Genomic DNA, 11,694 nt, shown 5'->3' with positions numbered 1-11,694 from the left:
AGCCTGGGCGGAGTCGCCTCCGAAGCGAGGAGGTGCAGAAAGCCGGGGTCCGGGGTAGGATACCATGGTATTAGTGGGCAGCGGAGCTGCCGGATTGCGAGACATGGCACTGGCGGAGGTTGCTGGTGGAGCAGTCAGAGTGTCCAGGCGAGTATTGACATTCCGCAGGTGACCCAGGATGGACTCCTGTTGGGACCTTTGACGGGACAGTTCATGACACAGGTCCGAGAGCGAGGGAGCTTGGGTGCCACCGGGTTCCATGGCCCGAGCAAACTGTAACGGGTCTGGGAGGCGGAACCTCTGAGCTACTATACAAGGGGGCGGTCCTTGTAAGGGAGCGGGTGGCGACCAGGGAAGACGGGCAGGAAGTCACAGCAGGTGACCGGGACAGTCTCTGAGTGAACGGGCTGGAGGTCACGGCAAGTGACCGGGGCAGTCTCTGGATGAACGGGCAGATGGTCACGGCAAGTGACCGGGGCAGTCTCTGAATGAACGGGCAGATGGTCACGGCAAGTGACCGGGGCAGTCTCTGAATGAACGGGCAGATGGTCACGGCAAGTGACCGGGGCAGTCTCTGGATGAACGGGCAGATGGTCACGGCAAGTGACCGGGGCAGTCTTTGGGTAAAGGGTTGGTACGACCTGTGGCGGCTGATGATAGACGTGAGCTCCCAGGTGAGCAGGCGAGAGTCTCTGGATGAACGGGTGGTCACAGCATGTGACGGCGGAGCCTCCAGGAAGACCAACAGACAGGCGGCAGATGAGCGCTCCCAGGTGAGCGGGCAGAAGTCTCTGGACAGGCGGGTGGTCACAGCACGTGACGGCAGAGCCTCCAGGTAGGCTAGCAGACAGGCAGCAGATGAGCGCTCCCAGGTGAGCGGGCAGGAGTCACTGGACAGGCAGGTGGTCACAGCACGTGACGGCGGAGCCTCCAGGTAGGCTAGCAGGCAGGTAGCAGATGTGTGCTCCCAGGTGAGCAGGCAAGCTGGTCCATAGACAGACTGACAGGAGTTGGAAGGCAGACCGTCGGACCTCAGGCAAGCAGGCAGGTGGCTGAAGTGCGCTCCCAGGTGAGCGGACAGGCTGGTCCTTAGACAGACTGACAGGAATAGTAAGGCAGACCGTCGGACCTCAGACTAGCAGGCAGGTAGCAGATAAGCAAGCTGGCAGGAATCTGGCAGGTATCTGGCAGGTAACTGGCAACGGGACCTGAGGGCTGAAGCAGAGTAGTGAACAGTGCAACAACATTGCTCGGGCACCTCCATTTTGGAGGAGGTGCCTTATATATGGTGAAGTCCTCCGGCCATTGGCCGGGGACTCCTTAGGACGGCGCGCGCGGCCCCTTTAAGAGGGAGGGAGAGCGCGCGCGCCCTAAGCACAGTGGCTGGGAAGGAGCGCGCGCTGCCAGCAGAGCGGGAGGAGGACGCTGGGCACGGAGCAGAGAGGTGAGGGGAACAGCGTCCCTGCCTAACAGAGGGCAGGGACGCCGGCGCTACAACTTCTAGCCAGTACCCCAATCCGGGCTTGCCTAATTGTCATCAGTAAAGACCCTGGGACTGCACTATACTGACTCTGTGGTTATTACTGCACTACGACACCCTGCACAACCACCAACATCCACACCCTGCCCTGAAGCTAACTCTGCCTGTGGGGAGTCATAACATCCTTGCTGCTATACCACCGGCTTCAGAGGACTGTTCCGCAGTGGCGGCCCCCCTTTAGCCGCATTCCACAGGTGGCGTAGTTGGACTCTTTAATAAAACCTATACATATAATTTCCCTTGGATTGACCGCCCTGGGTCACGGACCGGGTCACTGCCACTGTGACTACAACCCCCAGCATCTACCGGCCCGGCACCGGGTACCCCACGGCCCAGGGGGCGCGTCATATATTGGGCTCCCATTTCCACTCAGTTAGCAGCCTAGGTTAATACTGAAAGCGTGACCCTAAGCTTTGGCGAAGGGAGGCCACCGATCCATGAACCTCACTGTGTACTTCTGCTCCAGAGCAGCAGGGAAAGGCTTATTGGGGGTCCTGTTTCTTTGGAAGTGGGCTGCGATAGATAGTATCCTAGTGCACTTTTTTGGGACACTTGGTGGAGAATCTGATCTCGGACTTTCAAAATAACAAAAGGCTGCCATGTTGGTCCTCCTAGGAAGCAAATATGTCAGATTTCCTAATTTGTTTTAAAAAATATATACAGGTGTTTCTCACAAAATTAGAATATCATCAAAAAGTTAATTTATTTCAATTCTTCAATACAAAAAGTGAAACTCCTATATTATATAGAGTCATTACACACAGAGTGATCTATTATATAGAGTCATTACACACAGAGTGATCTATTTCACGTGTTTATTTCTGTTAATGTTGATTATGGCTTACAGCCAATGAAAACACTAAAGTCATTATCTCAGTAAATTAGAATACTTTATAACAACAGCTTGAAAAATGTTTTTAAAATGCAAAATGTTGGCCCACTGAAATGTCTGTTCAGTAAATGCCCTCAATACTTGGTCGGCTCCTTTTGCATCAATTACTGCATCAATGCGGCAATGTGGCATGGAGGCGATCAGCCTGTGGCCCTGCTGAGGGGTTATGGAAGCCCAGGTGGCTTTGATAACAGCCTTCAGCTCGTCTGCATTGTTGGGTCTGGGGTCTCTCATCTTCCTCTTGACAATACCCCATAGATTCTCTATAATAGATCCTCTATGGGGTTATGGTCAGGCAAGTTTGCTGCCAATCAAGCACAGTGATACTGTTGTGTGTAAACCCGGTATTGGTACTTTTGGCCGTGTGGACAGGGGCCAAGTCCTGCTGGAGAATGACATTTCCATCTCCAAAAAGCAGAGGGAAGCATGAAGTGCTGTAAAATGTCCTGGTAGACGGCTGTGCTGACTTTGGTCTAGATAAAACACGGTGGACCTACACCAGCAGATGACATGGCCCCCCAAACCATCACTGATTGTGGAAGCTTCACACTAGACCTCCAGCAGCTTGGATTGTGGCCTCTCCACTCTTCCTCCAGACTCTGGGACCTTGTGGAGTGTGTCAGTGACTGCCTTCTGGACATCTGTCAAGTCAGCAGTCTTCCCCATGATTGTGGAGCCTACTGAAACAGACTAAGGGCCTTTTTTAAACGCTTAGGAAGCCTTTGCAGGTGTTTTTTGTTAATTATTGTAATGACTTTTGTGTTTTCATTGGCTGTAAGCCATAATCATCAACAGTAACAGAAATAAACACGTGAAATAGATCCCTCTGTGTGTAATGACTCTATATAATAGATCCCTCTGTGTGTAATGACTCTATATAATAGATCACTCTGTGTGTAATGACTCTATATAATAGATCACTCTGTGTGTAATGACTCTATATAATAGATCCCTCTGTGTGTAATGACTATATAATAGATCCCTCTGTGTGTAATGACTCTATATAATAGATCCCTCTGTGTGTAATGACTCTATATAATAGATCCCTCTGTGTGTAATGACTCTATATAATAGATCCCTCTGCGTGTAATGACTCTATATAATAGATCCCTCTGTGTGTAATGACTCTATATAATAGATCCCTCTGTGTGTAATGACTCTATATAATAGATCACTCTGCGTGTAATGACTCTATATAATAGATCACTCTGTGTGTAATGACTCTATATAATAGATCCCTCTGCGTGTAATGACTCTATATAATAGATCCCTCTGCGTGTAATGACTCTATATAATAGATCGCTCTGTGTGTAATGACTCTATATAATAGATCACTCTGTGTGTAATGACTCTATATAATAGATCCCTCTGTGTGTAATGACTCTATATAATAGATCGCTCTGTGTGTAATGACTCTATATAATAGATCCCTCTGCGTGTAATGACTCTATATAATAGATCACTCTGCGTGTAATGACTCTATATAATATAGGAGTTTCACTTTTTGAATTGAAGAACTGAAATAAATTTACTTTTTGATGAAATTCTAATTTTGTGAGAACCTATATATATAAAAAAAAATATATAGAAATGTTTTAAAAATTTCTCCCAGTTAAAAAAATAAAGAAATGTAAAAAGTAAACATACAATATTTAACATTGGACAGAAAAGTAAAAAAGTAAAAAAAAAAATGTTAACTACTAAAAACTAAAAAAAAAAAATCTATTTTATAAGTTGTTCATGGCTGTAATCGTACTGATCTGGAGAATCGCGTCACCAGGTCAAAGAAAAATCTAAAAATAATGGCGGAATTGCATTTCTTATTTTCTCCACATTTTACTCAGTTTTTTGGGTCGTGCGGCACCTGGAATATTTGATGCTTCCGCACATAGACCACATCGTTATCATTCTATACGGGGACAGTTTTGTTTTTTTCCCGAGCTTTCCAGTGTAATAATTGAAACAAATTGCTATTTTGGTTTGGCTGCGATTTCTGCTCCGAAATTTCTGCTGAGAGGTTAAAAATGGAACAATGCAGATCTAATTCCCTGACACATAAGGATTGATAGGGATTAAGGTGCTCACTTATGCCGGACTTTCAGGAACATAGGAAGCTGCTGGAGGAACACGTCCAAGGAACTACAGGAACCAGCCTAACTTAAAGTGCCACTCCACCTGTCATCACTATTGTACCTGTAGTCAGCAACTGTGAAATCTGGCATCTTTGTAACATATATTAAATGCCCTTTGTGGGCGTTCAATCCCACAATGCAATATAAAGCTTAAGCGGCCTGGGAACCATCAACATGTTGCTGTTGCCAGATCTAACTTTCACACGTCACTTTTCACTAATGAAAGTGGTTTTCTGTAAAGCTTTATCATTGTATAAGTTTTCTAATGAACTTTCTATTTCACTGTCTTGCCGTTTTTTTTTACCTGGAAACTATCAACATGTCGCTGTTGTCAGATCTAACTTTCACACATGTCGCCCTTCAGTCAACAGAGTGGTCTTCTGTAAAGCTTTATCACTGTATAAGCTGTAAAACTTTTCCATTTCACTGTCTTGCCGTTTCTTTTATTAACTGGAAAACATTAATATGTTGCTGTTGACAGATCTAACTTTTACACATCTCCCTTCAGCCAATAAAGTGGTTTTCTGTAAAGCTTTATCATTGTGTAAACTTTCCAATAAATTTTCTATTTCACTGTCTAGTGTTTTTTTTTACTTTTACCTGGAAACCATCAACATGTTGCTGTTGTCAGATCTAACTTTCACACATGCCGCTCCTCCAGTCATTATAGTGGTTTTCTATAAAGCTTCATGATTGTACAACTTTCTAAGAAACTTTCTATTTCACTTTCTTGCCAGTCCTTTTTTTTTTACACCCTCAATCTGCATGGAAACCATCCACATGTTGCTGTTGTCAGATCTAACTTTCACACATGCCGCTCCTCCAGTCATTGTAGTGGTTTTCTATAAAGCTTTATGATTGTACAACTTTCTAAGAAACTTTCTATTTCACTTTCTTGCCAGTCCTTTTTTTTTTTTTTACACCCTCAATCTGCATGGAAACCATCCACATGTTGCCGTTTCAGACCTATTTGTCATTCTTCAGTTATTAAAGTCGTTTTCTGTAAAGCTTTATCATTGTACAACTTTCTAATACATTTCTAATTTCCTTGTCTTGCTGGTGCTTTTTTTTTTTTTTACACAGTTAAACTGCCTGGAAATCATCAACATGTTGCTTTTGTCAGATCTATTTCTCATTCTCCAGTCATTAAAGTGTTTTTCTATAAAACATCTTTAAGCTCTGCAACTTTCTAATTAACTTTCTGTTTCAATGACTCTCTTGTTCTAAGATTTCCGCATGCAGTCAGTAAATAGAAACACCTTGCCTGGAAACCATCAACATGTTGCTGTTGTCAGATCTAACTTTCATAAATCTATCTTGAGTCGTTAAAATGGATTTCTGTAAAGATTTATCATAGCATAAATTCTTCAACTGCAACCGGCTTTGTGTCACTTGTGCCAAGATCTCTGCTTGCTGTCGGTGAATAGAAGCAGCCATGTCTATGGCCTGAGACTGGAAACCTGTCATCAAATTGGTAACTCCTCAGGCATTCCTCAGGTGGGGAGAAATTAAGGATGCAGGTGCCATCTTAAACTTCAATTTCATGGTCCATCAACTGTCTTCCAGCAGCCTACAATGTTCAACTGCTAATTGCTTTTAAGGATAAGAATCACATTTGCAGCGTGCAAGCAGAGAAGGGAGAAAGAGAGATTCTTATCTTAAACTTCAACATACTAAATAATAATTACCTTTAAGAAACAGCATAAACTGAAGCATACACTAACTTTCCTATTGCTATCTTAAACTAGTAATCTTATATAAAGGCAATAATTGATTTCTGTATATCAAGCATACACATCTTTTCCACACACGTACATGAAGATGAGGCGTGGAAAGCTGGAATCTCAGCACTCATCCCTGGATTTCCGCACTACAGTTGGAGTTACCCTTTATGTAGCTCGCCCATGTTCCTCTTGAGAACATTTGTTCTGGAGAATCGGTAATTACAATGAGGGCGGCTATTAATATCTCAGAGCGGGCGCTCTGCAGCGTGACTCATGTAATTACACGCAACGACCAGGGCGCCGTGTGGCGCTCATCTCCAAGCCAAGGGTTTTGTTTTTCTCGACATTGACTTATTTTAGGGACTGGACACTTTCCGACTACCCTGTATGACCGATGTTAATCGACCTGACTGTCCATCCACTTACCTCCAATGTCCACCCTGGAGGGCAACGACGGACCAAGCGTCATGACTGATGGAGCCTGTTTGATCATTTCTTATCACGTTTATTATCTCTGCTTGACGTAAGTAAATGAGAACAATCTTGTTCACCTCAAACCAATAGAGGCACTCATCTGTTCTGTCCTGTTTGTTACAATGTATCAGTGCAGGTTGTGATATTATCCACATTTGTTTCCCTAAATTCATGCATTTTAGACCTAAAAATCTATTTTGCAATTGGGTTTCATTAAAAATTTTGCACTATTTGCTTTCTATACTATCTGAATTGTGTGAGTTAACTGGGAAGCCATCAGTGAACTGGTTCTGACAGCTTTATGGGAGAGGCTGTAACTCGTTTATCTTTTTTTTCCCCTTCATGGCAAAAGTACTTAGTAGAACGGCTCTGGTTGTAATAACCTGTTGCCACTCTCACGCTTACGCCACGGCCCCACTATCAGTATTCGGTCAGTATTTTTTCTCAGGAGCCAAAACCACCAGGTGAGGAACAATCAGAGAAAAGGTATAATAGAAGCAAGTCACCAATTCTGCATTTATCACCCATTCCTGGTTTTGGCTCCCACTCCTGAGAAAAAATACTGACCGAATACAGATAGTGGGGCCACGACCTTAATATGAGAGTTGCAACCCCTCTGGTTGTTATGATCAGCTGCACCTCTCCCTGTTATGACCTGTAGCCTCTCTTACTGTTACGACCAGCTGCACCTCTCGCTGTTATGACCTGCTGCCCCTCAGGCTGTTTTTACCAGCAGCCTCTCTGGCTGTTTTCACATGCTCCCCTTCTGGCTGTTATGACCTTTTTCTCATCTGGATTTTATGACATTCTTCTCCTCTATATTTTATGTCCTGCTGCCCGTCTGGTTGTCATGAACTGCTGCCCTGCTCACTGTTATGATCTGCTACTCCACTGGCAGTTATGACTTGCTTCCCCTCTCACTGTTATGACCTGCTACTCCACTGGCAGTTATGACTTGCTTCCCCTCTCATTGTTATGACCTGCTACTCCACTGGCAGTTATGACTTGCTTCCCCTCTCACTGTTATGACCTGCTACTCCACGGGCAGTTATGACTTGCTTCCCCTCTCACTGTTATGACCTGCTACTCCACTGGCAGTTATGACTTGCTTCCCCTCTCACTGTTATGACCTGCTACTCCACTGGCAGTTATGACTTGCTTCCCCTCTCACTGTTATGACCTGCTACTCCACTGGCAGTTATGACTTGCTTCCCCTCTCATTGTTATGACCTGCTACTCCACTGGCAGTTATGACTTGCTTCCCCTCTCACTGTTATGACCTGCTACTCCACGGGCAGTTATGACTTGCTTCCCCTCTCACTGTTATGACCTGCTACTCCACGGGCAGTTATGACTTGCTTCCCCTCTCACTGTTATGACCAGCTACTCCACTGGCAGTTATGACCTACTGCTCCTCCGGATTTTATGACCTGTTGAGTATCTGGCTGTTATGACTTGCTGCCCTGACTTTTATGACCTGCTACCCACCCTTCTGGCTGTTATAACCTGCTGCCCCTCCGGCTGCCATGCATCAGCTTCTGGTGAATATGAAGAAACCACTTGTTATATCAGCGGTGATGGGATATTTACATTGTTCTTCTTTAATTGTTCTATTGCAAACAAAAGTTCAGAAAGTTTGTAAATTTTACTAAATCGACCAAATTTACAACATGGGGAATAATTTCAACTGTATATAGGGCAGATATATAACTTATGGCAAAAAGGAGGCTGTGCAGAGTTTGTGCCCTAAGAGAAACCAATACTACAAGTGATAGGCTCGTAATTAACCCCTTATCTTCTGACGTACTACTGTGCATCATGAGGATGGTCAGCCGCCCTGTATCTGCCAGGTCCTATATGATGATGCATCTACTGCCGACGCCAAGGAAACAGCGCCACCTAGCGGCCACGACACTTATGGACAATCCTATAGGGTGTGTAATTAAAAGTAGTCTATCAGGTGCTGCGTAGAGAACTTGCCACAAATATGAATATTTTCACCTGGTGTAAATGTCGCCATTCTCCTGAGTCCGCCTAGGTTTTTCTTTTCTTTCCTGCACCTCTCCTTTCCTGAGATATGGTTCTCCCTTCCCGGTGCATAAATCTATTCATTGTTAGCCAAGTGGGCGTTATTCTCAAGATGACACGCAGAAAATAGTTAAAGACCACACCCATTTGTATAAAAGGTGTAGATTTATATACAGGGAAAAGAGGGCGATGTCGAATAATCATGAAATAATAATCATTATTATTATTATAATTTCTATGCTTTCTGTATTATTTTGGTACCGGGAAACCATCAGCAAGTAAGCTCACTGTTTTCTGATAGCGGCTTTATTTTATATTTTTAATTCTCACTATGGCTAGCAAGATTATTCAGGATAACCTAAGTCAATATCAGATATACCAACAGCAACTTACTGATGGTTTCCACCTTGAAATATTTTCAATAAAGACCTTTAAGTAATTGGTGCCGTTTTCGAGAACTTTTCCCCATGAATGAGCTGGAGGTCTGTACACAGGTGAGCGCACAGAGATGGCATTTCTCCAGGAATCTTGGAGGTGGTGTGATGCCGGGGGGAGGACAGAGATAGCTGGAATTCTCCAGTGACAGGAGGAGATGACTGAGGGACGTTCTGCTCCACTGACCGGAGACTTACACATTCCTGGCCAGCAGCTCACATCTCATGTTATACAGACCAAGACCCTATCAGTCACCCACCCCAAAGCCCAAGACGTCCTACAGGTACCGTACAGCTGTTACACCACAGGAATAAGATAGCTACGCACTACCCGTCCCAGCATGCCTAGCCTTCAGCTCATGAGGAAAGACACTACTAGGGGATTCCACTAAGAACATGATATTTATAGCACTGCATTTATATAGTATACGTGCTACATTGTCACATACTGCCCCCTGGTGATCACTTTCAGTACTGCTTATTAGCACACATTGCACATTGTACTTTTACATAATGTCAACTGTATTATACTCCAGAGCTGCACTCACTAAGTACATACATTACATTACTGATCCTGAGTTACATCCTGTATTATACCCCAGAGCTGCACTCACTATTCTGCTGGTGCAGTCACTGTGTACATACATTACATTACTGATCCTGAGTTACATCCTGTATTATACTCCAGAGCTGCACTCACTATTCTGCTGGTGCAGTCACTGTGTAGATACATTACATTACTGATCCTGAGTTACATCCTGTATTATACTCCAGAGCTGCACTCACTATTCTGCTGGTGCAGTCACTGTGTACATACATTACATTACTGATCATGTAAGGATCCAGAGTTACATCCTGTATTATACTCCAGAGCTGCGCTGACTATTCTGCTGGTGCAGTCACTGTGTACATACATTACATTACTGATCCTGAGTTATATCCTGTATTATACTCCACAGCTGCACTCACTATTCTGCTGGTGGAGTCACTGTGTACATACATTACATTACTGATCCTGTACTGCTCCTGAGTTATATCCTGTATTATACCCCAGAGCTGCACTCACTATTCTGCTGGGGCAGTCACTATGTATATACATTACATTACTAATCCTGAGTTATATCCTGTATTATACTCCAGAGCTGCGCTCACTATTCTGCTGGTGCAGTCACTATGTATATACATTACATTACTAATCCAGAGTTACATCCTGTGTTATACTCCAGAGCTGCACTCACTATTCTGCTGGTGGAGTCACTGTGTACATACATTACATTACTAATCCTGAGTTACATCCTGTATTATACTCCAGAGCTGCACTCACTATTCTGCTGGTGCAGTCACTGTGTACATACATTACATTACTGATCCTGAGTTATATCCTGTATTATACTCCAGAGCTGCACTCACTATTCTGCTGGTGCAGTCACTGTGTACATACATTACATTACTGATCCTGAGTTACATCCTGTATTATACTCCAGAGCTGCACTCACTATTCTGCTGGTGCAGTCACTGTGTTCATACATTACATTACTGATCCTGTACTGATCCGGAGTTACATCCTGTATTATACTCCAGAGCTGCACTCACTATTCTGCTGGTGGAGTCACTGTGTACATACAGTACAGACCAAAAGTTTGGACACACCTTCTCATTTAAAGATTTTTCTGTATTTTCATGACTATGAAAATTGTACATTCACACTGAAGGCATCAAAACTATGAATTAACACATGTGGAATTATATACTTAACAAAAAAGTGTGAAACAACTGAAAATATGTCTTATATTCTAGATTCTTCAAAGTAGCCACCTTTTGCTTTGATGACTGCTTTGCACATTCTTGGCATTCTCTTGATGAGCATCAAGAGGTAGTCACCGGAAATGGTCTTCCAACAATCTTGAAGGAGTTCCCAGAGATGCTTAGCACTTGTTGGCCCTTTTGCCTTCACTCTGCGGTCCAGCTCACCCCAAACCATCTCGATTGGGTTCAGGTCTGGTGACTGTGGAGGCCAGGTCATCTGGCGTAGCCCCCCATCACTCTCCCTCTTGGTCAAATAGCCCTTACACAGCCTGGAGGTGTGTTTGGGGTCATTGTCCTGTTGAAAAATAAATGATGGTTCAACTAAACGCAAACCGGATGGAATAGCATGCCGCTGCAAGATGCTGTGGTAGCCAGGCTGGTTCAGTATGCCTTCAATTTGGAATAAATCCCCAACAGTGTCACCAGCAAAGCACCTCCACACCATCACACCTCCTCCTCCATGCTTCACGGTGGGAACCAGGCATGTAGAGTCCATCCATTCACCTTTTCAGCGTCGCACAAAGACACAGTGGTTGGAACCAAAGATCTCAAATTTGGACTCATCAGACCAAAGCACAGATTTCCACTGGTCTAATGACCATTCCTTGTGTTCTTTAGCCCAAACAAGTCTCTTCTGCTTGTTGCCTGTCCTTAGCAGTGGTTT

This window comes from Phyllobates terribilis, unplaced genomic scaffold (genome assembly GCF_046119375.1).
Source record: "Phyllobates terribilis strain yellow unplaced genomic scaffold, ASM4611937v1 Scaffold_7__3_contigs__length_470593459, whole genome shotgun sequence".
Lineage (NCBI taxonomy): Eukaryota > Metazoa > Chordata > Amphibia > Anura > Dendrobatidae > Phyllobates > Phyllobates terribilis.
This window is presented reverse-complemented; position numbering follows the sequence as displayed.